Source organism: Anoplolepis gracilipes, chromosome 3 (genome assembly GCF_047496725.1).
Source record: "Anoplolepis gracilipes chromosome 3, ASM4749672v1, whole genome shotgun sequence".
Lineage (NCBI taxonomy): Eukaryota > Metazoa > Arthropoda > Insecta > Hymenoptera > Formicidae > Anoplolepis > Anoplolepis gracilipes.
This window is the reverse complement of record NC_132972.1, coordinates 8,923,660-8,933,800: the sequence shown is the minus strand read 5'-3', so window position 1 is coordinate 8,933,800 and position 10,141 is coordinate 8,923,660. Positions and strand designations below refer to the sequence as shown.

General features: G+C 41.2%; 1 protein-coding gene and 1 long non-coding RNA gene across 27 annotated transcripts in view; one reads left to right on the top strand and one right to left on the bottom strand.

The window, feature by feature from the left end:
• Positions 1–801: 801 nt before the first annotated feature.
• The window catches only part of LOC140664096 (uncharacterized), a 241,066-nt gene continuing 231,726 nt past the window's right edge, over positions 802–10,141 (bottom strand). The window contains exons 1-3 of one of the 3 annotated variants that reach the window (XR_012046394.1): positions 6,401–6,616; positions 5,557–5,652; positions 802–1,733 (exon numbers count right to left, since the gene is read on the bottom strand). This is a non-coding gene — a long non-coding RNA (uncharacterized lncRNA). Of the gene's footprint in view, positions 1,734–5,556; positions 5,653–6,400; positions 6,617–10,141 lie in introns of those variants that run through there. The other 2 variants (XR_012046393.1, XR_012046395.1) reach the window with 2 other exon arrangements.
• LOC140664093 (protein muscleblind) overlaps positions 8,249–10,141 on the top strand; it is a 378,997-nt gene continuing 377,104 nt past the window's right edge. For 12 of the 24 annotated variants that reach the window (XR_012046389.1, XR_012046390.1, XM_072888845.1 and 9 more), the window contains exon 1: positions 8,252–9,440. The gene's annotated coding sequence lies outside the window, so the exon portion shown is untranslated. Of the gene's footprint in view, positions 9,441–10,141 lie in introns of all 24 variants that reach the window. The other 12 variants (XM_072888826.1, XM_072888838.1, XM_072888837.1 and 9 more) reach the window with 3 other exon arrangements.

Below are 10,141 nucleotides of genomic sequence, written 5' to 3'. Positions count from 1 at the left end.
CAGGTTTCTTCTCCCTCTACACTCTTCCCTTCTGTGCTGCTCCTTTGTACGGACTCTCATCCTGCTTCGTCATCGGTATTTCTCTCTCTTTCTCTCTATTCATCTTTCTTCCGACGTCTCTTGCATCGCGCATTCGACCCTCTTCTCTTGCCCCTTCTCTGCTTCGACTCGTACTCTTTTCATTGCGCACTCGGCGAATCACCGAACTCGCCTGTAAATCGTCCACGAGAGGCCACCATTCTGAAACCCCTCGAAATCTTGTGGAATTTTATCAGCGCGTTGTTCCGTCGCTCTTCTGCGACAAACGCACGTTGTTGTAAACCTACGGTATTTCTGCAAGCCAGCATATGAACATGTATACATATATCAAGCTATCATTTATATAACTGTATCATCTTGCCGGTAAAGTTATACTGCTATATCACGAGAGAATATATTATTTATATATATTAATATTACATTTTTTTTTTAACTCCATCAGAGTAACTTTTTAAATTTGAAAACTTCTAATATTACTTCACAAATAAAAAAGAATTTATGATAATCCTTTAAAAATTATTTATATTATTTAACATAATTCCAATTATTACGTTTTAAATAAATATTATATTTTTTTATGTATTTCTTTACATTTGTCTTTCTCTCACAGACACACACATTTTCACTAGAAATATATGTAAATTTTTAAGTAAAATATTTTTTTTATTTAAACAAAAGCTATTTAAATAAGTATTTTTAATAATTTAAATTTGTTTACCATTATTTATAAATTTCGACAAACATAATATCGTGCAATAATCGCGAAAAACCCGTGATCGTTTCGAGACAAGGCGAGCGAGATAGAGAGGACACCGTTCAGATTAGCGGTCAAAACTGGTTCTGTTAGGCTACGACTTCCGCCGACTCGCGTACATGCTTTCTATCTCTTTCTCTCTCTTGCTAATCCTGATAATTTGATATTTTCTCCGACTGAAGTCTCCGCGCTTGTGCAACTTGGCGCTGTCAAGTGCGTTCGTAGCATCTCGGAGCGCCGGTGTCAATGGTGTTACCGGGCCACTCTCTCGCACGCGAAACGGGAGAAGGAAAGAGACAGGACAAGAAAGGGAAAGAATATCTGTATGTATGTATGTGTGTATATAAAAACGTGTGTGTACATGTATGTGTTGAGAGAGACGGATACGCGTAGCGCTGGTAGAACGAGAGAAGGCGAACCGTCTTCATTATGCTAATGCCGTGCAACTACAGCTGACCGTGGCCAAAAATAGATGTAGATATCGTGGGATGCTGAGTCGAACCCTGAGGGGGTTTTTACACTCTTCTTCTTCTTCTTCTTATTCGGTCACTCTTTCTCTCTCTAACTACCACCTATTTCTTCGCGCCCGTCTCCTCTCGATGTCGCTGTACGTTACGCCTGTTCCTCCATTCGGCCAGAATAAAATGGTACCGAGGGTGTAGATCGCTGTTTCCCTATTCGTGCTGTACGTTGTCGAAAATCTCCCTCTCGTTGCGACTCTCAATCCCTCCCTCTCTTTCTTCCCTGTCGTCTCAATCTCTTTTCTCTTTTCTTCGTGCGTAGAAGATGCGCTCATTACTCAGCTATTCTCCCGGACGTTTCCGTGGAATATTTTATCCTTGTAACAGACCGGGTGTTATTTCGATAGCGTTTGCTTGAAGAGGGTCCCAACGTGTATCGATGTGGAAGGCGTCATTCATAATATCCTTTTGTAGATTAACTAACATAGTTTATATATAGTCATCGATTTCATCAAAAATTGTATGTTTATAAACGTGTACTCTTTCATGTCAATTTGTTATATTTATACCAAGTATCATCATTATATATAAAATACTAATTTAATAATGAATAAATAGTAATAAAGAATATGAAACTCTGAATGTGTGAACGCTTCAATGCACTTTGCAATATAATGCATTTGTAATATAGCGATAAAAAGTTTATCACATCGTTTGGCAAAAAATAAAAGTAAACAGATTCTTTAGCATAATATCTTCCTTACGACCTTTTTTCGCAATCGCAGAAATGTTACTGTCTACGGTTTTTATATTTAACTTATACACAAACATCGTTATCTCGAGCAGCGATATATACTAATATGTATCGCAACATATCGCATGCATAATGTAATCCTATTTACATGATATGGAAAAATACACGTTGGTCGGTTAGAAATATTGATTCTAGGACACTTTTGGTTGACATGATAAAAAGTGGATAATTTTAAGCATATATACATATATGTATATACAGAAAGAAAGAGAGAGAGAGAGAGAGAGAGAGAGAGAGAGAGAGAGAGAGAGAGAGAAATTGTACACAGAGATATATTTATCAGACACATGCGTCAAAATTTTGTATCCATTTAAAGCCTTAATTTCATTATATGCATTTCCGTTTTCGCATTTCTATTCTTGCGTAACATTGATACGTTTAAAAATATTTGTCTATTAAATGTTCCAATTTAATTAAATGAATGTCGCAAATAATACAATTTTATGAAATAAAATTAAAATTCACGCATCTTTATAGACGTGGTCGTCATACTTCCTCGGAACGCTTGAAAACGGGTCACGAAGTACAATTCTGACACGTGGCTTTACAATAGAGCGTGCGTTTTAAAATCGATGCCCCTGCTTAACTTTCCAGCACAAACCACAGCATCACGTAACACGTGACGACATGCGACGTCATGTAAAAGCACAATTATTGAAGCAATGATTTTTTAATAGGTACTGATATCACAAATTTATCATAGCTTGAAATCTTATATTTTTTTTTTGTACAGCGTAAAATAGTCGCGTGATTATCCGAATTTATAAATCGCATCATTTCGTGATGGAAAGCAACATATCTACATCCACGAGATCTGATACATCCTATTTGCAATCTACTATCTCTCTTCCTTGCTGCCTACAGTGTTGTATCAACATGCAGCTAATATTGAATAACAGGTATCGACATGGATAATATTATCAGGCATCGGTGGCAAAGCGTAGATATCTCGATAATATCGAAATATCATAAGCGTTTGTATCTCTGACAAATGCATGTATTCGAAACGAAGTAGCAGAATGCGCGCGAGATGAGAGAAAGAGAGGGAGAAAGAGAAAAAGATGGTAGCCAGCTGGCTGCAAAGAAGAAACGAAAGGAAAGAAGCGTAACGCGGCGAGTCAGCAGTTTTTGTTAAAAATTTATTCAGTTCGGCTTCATGAAAAATATCACCTCGTACCCCTCGTTTCTCGTTGTTTCGTGTCACACCTCGCCGGCTGCCTTTGTTCCTTCCATTTTCCCTCCGTTTTTCTCTTTTTCTTATCTCACATGCTCCGACCTATTCTCTTCCCTCTCCTGCGATCTATTTCTTTGCCATCTATATTTTCTCTTCTTCGCTTTTATACGTCCGTACGTGCCTTGCCTTGCGTAGAGCGTGCACCAATTCGCTATTCATTTTTCAATGTTACGATGTGAGACGACGTGGTCCGCCGAACAATTTCGCGTTTCGTGATTATGCGATATTACAATTAATTTACACGAAAAAATGTATATTCAACACGTTTTATGTCAAGTTAAGCGATGTGAAAAATATTTGATATAAATCATAAACTGACAACTTTCGCACAGCTTACATCTGCGATTTTTAATTTCCTCATCTAAATCTACACTTATTGTTAGCCGATAAACAATAAACAAATTCAAAAAATTAACTCACGTATGTCTTAGTTGTTTACCATTTCAAAGAATTTTCTGTTTGTATAAATATTAAAAAATAAGTTTTTATTTAATTTTGTGTAACTATATTTTCTTTCCGGTTAAATTAAATTTTATTTTATTGTATTGATAAAGTAAAGAGAAACTGTTATATTGCAACACAAAAAAAATTATTGAGTAATTTTATATATTTTCTTTTTTAATTTTATTATAAACAATTATTTAAATATAAAAATAAATTAAAATTTAATTATTAAAAAACTTCAAGACTATCATAAATATAATAAAAGATTTTTAGAAACATATACGTCAATTTTTTGCGAGTCTTTTTAAGTATATTTCTGAACTTTCTTTAACGTTAAATGCGGGATATTTACTCAAGCGTAGATTGTCCAAGAAATTGCAATCGTTTCGACTATAATATAAAAAAAATCAGTTGCGGACAAAACGGAAGGTGAATTTTCGTGCAGACGCGTACTTCCGCTCCTATAGCTTGGTATATGGGTTTTGAAAATGGAAAGTGTATTTATCTCAAGGTAGACGTAGCTGGGCTTATCAGAGCCAGCGACGCAGGAATGGCGCGTTTCCGCTTCCGCCGAGATATCGAAACTCATTCAAGAAAGAGTTTCGCACCGGAGATACTCACCAGGCGTAACGCGAAAGCAAATAGACGTTCTTACGATTGTAACAACGAGCTGAGATTAGAAATCCCACCAATAGCAAGGCAGGTATTTACGTGCTTCACACATTTTCATTTTTTTGTGAAATATCTTTCTCCTTAATTATCAAACGTTTTCATTTATCAATTGCAAAAAGGCGTGCTGCTGCTTTGCCGTACTAATTAATATATTAGCAGACTATTAATTGCTCCTAGGCGATATTAAGTCTTGATAATTAAATTTTAAATAAAAATTTTCGAATAAAAGGAACAAATTTTTACTTCAGTCAGACATAAGATTTCGTTTTATACATGCATCATATGATAATATGTTGTAGAGAAAAATTAATTTCATCATAAGATCTATTATTAAAATTAATGTTACGATCGTTTCCGTTATGTGTATTTTGCGAACACATTGTGCGAAAAGAATAATAGAACGAAATGTATTCCATGTCACCGCGTTAGACGACAGATGTAAAAGCCGATACGCGAGAGTTCACATGCAAAGGAAGCACGGGTGATCCATTAGAGTCAGGCAGCCAGCGTCTGCTTTCACTGCGCTTTAGATCGACAGGACGAAACCGGCACTGAATCAAGATGAACCGTGGATGGAGTGCGACCGATCTCTGTTGTGACATCGTGACTACGATAATCGTAAACATGCGAACAAGACACGTGTGAGAGATACCGAGTCGATGTTGTGTGTATGTATGCAAGAGGTACCAGCTCGAATGATACGCCGTGGTCCTCTGATTCGGTATCGGACTCGAAGGATCTCTCTTCGGCTTTGTACGAGGTACAGGATATCGCGAACACGCAAAATGTTTGTGCGAACTATCATTTAACATCTCCATTTCTTCTCTATTTTCAATTTTTTACAAATTTTTCTTTGGCCGATTTAAGTATAAAACTATTTTAGAGATAAAAGAGAGATGTTTACAATTTCTTACGTATATTTTTATGTCAGTTTGACAATTTATATAGATATATTTTAATTTTTAATGTTTTATCTCTCTCCCTCTCTCTCTCTCTCTCTCTCTCTCTCTCTCTCTCTCTCTCTGTCTCTTATTGGTCAATTCTGAATTTTGTTTGCTTTGTTCTTTTTTTTTTTTTTTTTATTCATACTACATATAACAAAGATTGTGATCTAGAAAGAGAAAGCTGATTCAGTTACCTTCGGCCAGTGGGTCCATAATGGCTGGTCTCTAGAACTCGTTGATTAAGTACCACTTCCCTTCAATATTTGATGTTGACACAATTTTGATCCTATCTACGCATACAGACATATACATTTGTTGAGTTGCAAGAATTAAACATCTTGAGCTTCAATAAAACTTTTTATTACTTTTATCATAACTGTTTTATTTTTTATAATATAATACGATGGCGAAAATACATATCACAAATAATAAAAAAAAAATCTGCTGAAAAAGTATTTGTTTAAATAAATATCAATAATATTATCTAATAATTATATTTTCGTAAACATTGTATTTGTGTATACACATAAATATATAAATTTGAAATTCTTTGTCAAGACAAAATTGTAGTACATATTAGGCAAGTCTTTGCATAGAAAACTAGCAACATTGCCGGCATTCAACGTGTTAACACTTAAGTAGTTCTATGAATTTTCATGAGTTGCATATTCATGATGTCATTTATTTTATAATATTATGTACCGTAAAAGCGTTGCGTAGTATATTCAAAGAATATCAACTCAAATAAATCAAATAAAAATGAAAGAAAATTAATCGACTCTATCTAATATATGAACATGAAGATTGACACGTCATCTTTTTATACACTTAAATATTCAAGGGGCACACGTGACATTAATGCGAATTAGTGCGATCGATAATTGAAGAAATATAATAATATATAAACTTGCTCGTCTATTATGATTAAATATTTGAGATCAAGTCAGAATCAGGGTATAAATCATCACTTTTTTTATACGCAGATTTTTCATCATTTAAAGAGCAACCAAATTTGTTCTTCTTTGTATTCTTACATACTTTCAAACTAAAGACATTAGGGTGTTCCGTTTCTAGCGGAGATCGTTCTGTATATTACGTGTTTGCGAGAGAAGATTTTATTGAGCCAATCAAGCCTTGGAGATGTTCCAGCGAGGATCCGATGAATCAGAAAGTTTTTAGAAGCGTCGCGTTAAACCACACACGAGACCACAAGCGAGATTACAGAGCGGATAGAGAGATCTAACAATGCGTTGCGTTGCATTTCACGTATATACAATCCTCCCCTCTCCCTCCCCCCTCCGCACCCCTCTCTCTCTCTCTCTCTCTCTCTCTCTCCGTCATCCCTCGCCGACTCAGTTTCGAAATTCGTGCGAAAAGGACAGTTGCGAGGATCCGAGAGCGCGCGAGATATCCGATCGAATTTCGGAGTCAATAAAGCGACCCGCCGAAATTCGGTCGAGTGTCGCGTTCATCGAGCGGGGGATCGAATCGAATTCGATTTCGAACACATTTTAGATATCCTGCCCGTGTCCCCGTGTGTGAAAAATACGCGTTGTGCGCTCTCTCTCTCTCTCTATGGCACCCGAGAATCTTTTTCCTGCTGTGCGCTTAAACCATCTCGGCATCAGTATAGAGAATTTCCCTCCTTCACGCGCGCATTCTTCGTCTATGTTCCCGCTTTCGGACTTTATCACTCTTTCTCTCTCTCTCTCTCTCTCTCTCTCTCTCTCTCTCTCGCTTTTGTTCGTGCTCTTTTTCACGCGCGCGGTGAAACAAGATTACTCCACGACGTACTGTACGCGTACGGTAAGTTCTCCTTCGTTGTGTTGGTACTGGCGGAAGGAAGAAGATCGCGAGAGACGCCTGAGAAGGACGCTACAAGCGGCAGGAAGAGAGGCGAGGGAGGGAGGGAGACAGAGAGAGAGAGAAAGAAAGAGACGATGAGTGACTAAACCCCTCCACCCGCGCGAACGGCGAGCGTGATAGTCAGCAGGCGATGCGCGACCAAATCTAACCTAACCTAACCCCATTGCCGGTTCTCCAGCGAGATGAGCGAGCGAGCAGACAGGCTGGGTCGTCAGGCGGCGAGAACGGGACAAGGACAGAGTTACGGTCATATGGGAAACGAGAGGATGCGGAAGGGGAAAGAAGGGAAAACGCGGGCATGCGCGTCGAGGCGGTTTATCGAGCCGCGGAGAGGGGCGGTCGGTGGCCTCGTCGTCGTCGTCGGGTGGTAGTGGTGATGGTGGTGGTGGCGCCGGTGGTGGAGGTGGTAGCGACGTGGCACCGCGCGAGCGAGCGAGCGAGATGACACGAATCTCTGGAACGGAGAGAGAAGGAAGAAGAGAAAGAGGGGAAATATACCGTGCAGCGGGAGAGAACAGGGAAGGAAAAAAGACGTATCTGTGATAGGCGCGAGCGAGAGAGATACCTCGAGAGTGAGACAATAGAGTTATAGGATGGAACGAGAGAGGAAACGCGTAGCAGCGGGAGGATAAGGAAGGAAAAGCGGAGTTATCTAGTAGGCGCGAACGAGAGAGACTGCGAAAACCTTTAAGGTAAAGAGAAAAAGGGATAGCGCGATGAAGAGAGAGAGAGAAGGAACATACTGTAGCGGGTGGATATCTAGTGCGAGAGAGAAAGGGAAGAGAGATGCTCCGATGCGATGGAGAACCCTCCGGAATGCGGCGGGATGACGAGAGAGACTGAGAGAGAAGCATATACGCGCGGGCGAGACGCCGCGATAACTTAAAGCGGGAGCGAGATAGACTGCGAGCTGCCAGAGAGGACTGCGAGGAGGGAGAGAGACGCGCGGCGCGGCGCGAGACGCGTGATGGAGGGGAGGCTCGCTGGAGCCGTAGAGGGGGGAGAGAGGGGCGCTGCCGTCGGGCAGTCGCTGTCGCGCCAGGCCCCCGCTAGCGGCTAGCAAGCAAGCAGTCGCAATCCCGTCGCCTAACCAGCATCGCTCGCCTTACCTCTTCACCCTCTCTCAAAAAAAAAATCGCATCGAGGCTTCCGTCAGCTGCATTTGTAATACACACCCGTTTCCGTTCAAGCGCCGGTTGTATACGAACGACGTCGTCGTGTTCGCTGTCGCTCCCGACGTACGTCGCCATTGCCGTAGCCGCCGCCACCGCCGCCGTCGCCGCCGCCGCCGCCGCCGCCGCCGCCGCCGCCGCTGCTGCTGCCGCCGCAGCTGCTGCCGTCGCTGCCGCTGTTATTGCCGTCGTCATCGTCGCGACACGTAGTACGTCGCCGTCGTCGTCGTCGTCGTCCTCGTCGTCACCCACGCCGTCGTCGTCGTCGTCGTCGTCGTCGTCGTCGTCGTCGTCGTCGTCGTTGTCGTCGTTGCCGTCGTGTTGCCGCAACGTTCGTCCAGGTCGCGCGTGCCTCGCCGTCAGCGGCTCGTACCGACGTTCAAACCCCGGCGAAGTTTGACATTTCCGGGTCGTCAGAAACACATCGCGCGCGCGGGAGAGAGAAAGCAGTGAGGAGGAAGAGCGAGAAAGTGAGAAACGCAGGAGACAAGCAAGAGAGAAAGAGAGAAAGTTGCAGCGCGCGCGAAACCGAGAAAAAAAAACCAGGAGAGCTCGTGTGATCGGGGAAAGCTGATTATGAGTTGGAACGTTGGTGCAACGGCGGTTCAGCAAACGCGAACCGGCTAACGCGTGAGAGAGGGAGAGAAAAAGGAGAAAGAGCGAGAGCGGTCGTTTTTTTCATTCGTGATACAACTCGCACGGATACCGTAACATACCGTCGTTTGTGCGCGCATCGTGTTCGCAAAAAGTACAACCGGGATTTTACAGTAAAGTGTGAGATACGAGTCTCAGAGACACGCAGTTTTTCGGTAGACAGTGGTGTTCGATATATTATATATATATATATATATATATATATATTCGCGGGATATAAGTGGTCGGCAAGAAAAGTTTTTATTTGGTGTTTTTTTTGTTAATTGGTGACACACAAAAGAGAATCCGAAGAGGGAAAAGAGTTATCTGGGACAATTCCCGTGTCAAGGTGACCGACAACATCACGGCAAGATCGTGTCTGAATCCGCTGCGTGTTGCAGAGCAAGGTAAATACATATAGAGAGAGTTCCCTATTTGTGGTTTTCTTACATAATAGGCACACCTGTCTATGTGTCTACGAGCGTGCATCTCAAAGCGTGTATGTGTGTGACGGATGCTATGGGTGTGACGCGTTCGACCATAAATACGAGAGAATAAAAGGCGATCCGCGGGGTGATCGAGTAAGATTTCGCGATAGATGACATCTTCCGCGTGACTGCTGTGTACATAGTATCGTTCGCTCTTACGTGGTCAGTATGTTATTCTATATAAATGTACACGCACAGATATATGCGTCGCGCGCGCGTGAGAATGACGTCACGCGGTTCGAGAACGGTGCGTTTCTACTCGGTGCTGTATCCGTACGTTTATCGTAAAGAATTAAATTAGATTAGGTACGCGATAATCGCGATATCTTACTGCGGTTAATATCTTGCAGATTTTGCGGAAGCACGTTTCTGGCACAGTAAATATTAATGTCACGCCGAGTCGCGTGTACAACTAATGAGAGTATATGTTTTACGATGCAAGTTATATTTACTGAATGAAATCTCTACTGGATAGTTGCTTAGAGAAGTGTGTCGAAGAAGAAATTTTAATTTCTACTGGCGCATCCGTGAAAGTATGTTGCAAAAAACTAATTGCTTTTTTATCAATATTAATTGCAAGGGATTAAATTGGAGAACAAATTTTTAAACCAAACGCCAAT